Source organism: Mandrillus leucophaeus, unplaced genomic scaffold (assembly GCF_000951045.1).
Source record: "Mandrillus leucophaeus isolate KB7577 unplaced genomic scaffold, Mleu.le_1.0 Scaffold5243, whole genome shotgun sequence".
Taxonomy (NCBI): domain Eukaryota; kingdom Metazoa; phylum Chordata; class Mammalia; order Primates; family Cercopithecidae; genus Mandrillus; species Mandrillus leucophaeus.
This window is the reverse complement of record NW_012105635.1, coordinates 5,503-7,575: the sequence shown is the minus strand read 5'-3', so window position 1 is coordinate 7,575 and position 2,073 is coordinate 5,503. Positions and strand designations below refer to the sequence as shown.

The window sequence follows — 2,073 nt, the reverse complement described above, 5'->3', positions numbered from 1 at the left end:
GGAGGGCTTCAGGGGAGACCCTGTCCTTTGGAAAAGCAGGCAGTTTGCACTCGTGGTAGATGAGTGGGGAGGCCGCTCAGACTCTCTGCCCCTTTGCATGTGCTGTGACCCGTTTCCAGTTTGACGTTGTGGAGAGCACCCCTAGGCACAGGCTATGTGAAAGGGTTTAAAAGTTTGGGGGCATGGCTGGGGGTCCCCACATGAGGGGTGCTGTGTAGGCTCCCATCTTTCCTGCTGGGAGCCAATAGCACTGGCTCCTGACCTGGGGACTAGCCCTGTGCCATGAGGTGGGGACTTGCCTTATGCCCTGTGCCCAGGTTCCTGCTTGGTTCTGTGTCTCCTGGACTCATTTCCTTTCCAGGGTCCGCAACCGCCTCTGACACGATCACTGTTATGGCTGCGGCCACAGCTTCATCCGCTTCAGCTCGGATATTTTGTCAGAGCAGAGAGCACAGGGAAGCTGGGAGGAGTTCTCCTAGATGGGTAAGGATGGTATTTTTGGCAGCAGTTCCAGGGACCCTCCCTGATCAGCCTGTACCTCCGCCCTGGGTTGCGGGGTGCATTTCCAGGGAGGGGGCGAAGAGGTGAGAGCAGTTGGGGAGAGCCAGGGGCTGAGGGCCCTTTGCTCTCTGAAGTGTGGCATCATCACGGGTGCTGAAGGAGACACAGGGTGGCTGGGTGATCAGTCTCTGCCCTGGAATCTGTGTTTAGCCCATGTCCTCTTCTCAGGAGTGATGGAAGCTCCCGCTGGAGAACACTTTCTGGTCTTGAGCCTCCTGATCTCTTGATCCCTATGGCAGTGAGCCCCGACTCTTGCTCTTGTTGCCACCAGTTCATCTGTGGGTGTTGGCAGGAACCTGAAGGTGTTGACAGGGGTTGAGTGTAACATGTAGCCTGTGCTAGAATATGTGGGGGAATGTCCACAGGAGATGGGATGGAAGAGAGAGAAGAGGATGCCCCTGCTTCCAGGGGCAAGTGGGCACAACCAGAGGATGGGACAATATTCCCCTGGAGAATGGCCCAGGCTCTATCTAGACCTGGCTGGCCCCAGCCCCGGGCTTGTCCTAGGTCCTTGGCCTCTGTGCTGGTAGCAACTCCAGGGCTACCCTCAGCGTCTCATGACTTCTGCCCTTCTCTGGTCCCTGTAGAAATTATGTTCAAGAGAAAACACCAGGGGGCCACAATGATAACAACAATAACACCACCACCTGTGCCCAGTGAATGTGAGGGCTGTCATGGAGAAAGCAGAGCTCCTGAAGGGGCCTCAGCTGAGAAAGGGCTAGAATTTCCTGTGTGGTTTGTGTGGAGTGACTATGGAATTCAGAGGCAGAGCAGAATCTATCTGGGTTGTTGTGGCAGGAACCTGAGACTCCAGAGGGACCCTGGTTAGGCTCTCAGAGGAGAAGGAGCCTGGGAGAGTGAGCCAAGGAACAGGCCTTTGTCCCCAAGCCTGGAGCCAAGGGCTCTGTTTCCCTGGCCAGAGGCAAGGGGCACCCTTTGGGGTCTCATGGTCTCATGGTTCAGGTGGCCTCTTCTCTCTTAGGCCTCTTCCTCCAGATCCCCACTCACCCCATGGGGCACACCCCCATGTGTGGAGTCAGCCTTGACTCTGCCCTTCAGTGTCCCTGCTCATAGCCGGCTGTGCCGGCTATCATTCCCCAGTCCCGCTTCTGGCAGGCCTCTACCTGGAGACAGACGCTGTGGCACCCACCATGACATGGGGGACCCTGGGCAGTGCTTTAGTGCTTGACAGACATTGGGTCCTCCGGTCCCCCTCCAATGCAATGAGCTAACAATTGTATCCCCATCACACAGATGACAAAACTGGGAGGCAGCACAGCTCAGGAACTTGTGCAAGTTCACACAGGGCGTGATTGACAGGGCTAGGATTCAGATGCAGGTAGGACGCTGCCTTATCTCAGGCTCTGCTGCTCCCCAGACTTCTTGGCCCTGATGCTCCTTTCGAGGTTATGGAACTCTCTTGAATGCCTCTGTCGGCTGCTGCCAGCCGATTAATTACCCTGCATGAATGGGGACTATGGGTGACAGTTTCCTCTGTCCCAAGTTCTGGCT

General features: G+C 56.3%; 1 long non-coding RNA gene across 1 annotated transcript in view; it reads left to right on the top strand.

The window, feature by feature from the left end:
- The window catches only part of LOC105551532, a 7,132-nt gene continuing 5,059 nt past the window's right edge, over positions 1–2,073 (top strand). Inside the window, exon 1 of the long non-coding RNA XR_001007872.1 lies at positions 1–483. This is a non-coding gene — a long non-coding RNA (uncharacterized LOC105551532). The remainder of the gene's footprint in view (positions 484–2,073) is intronic.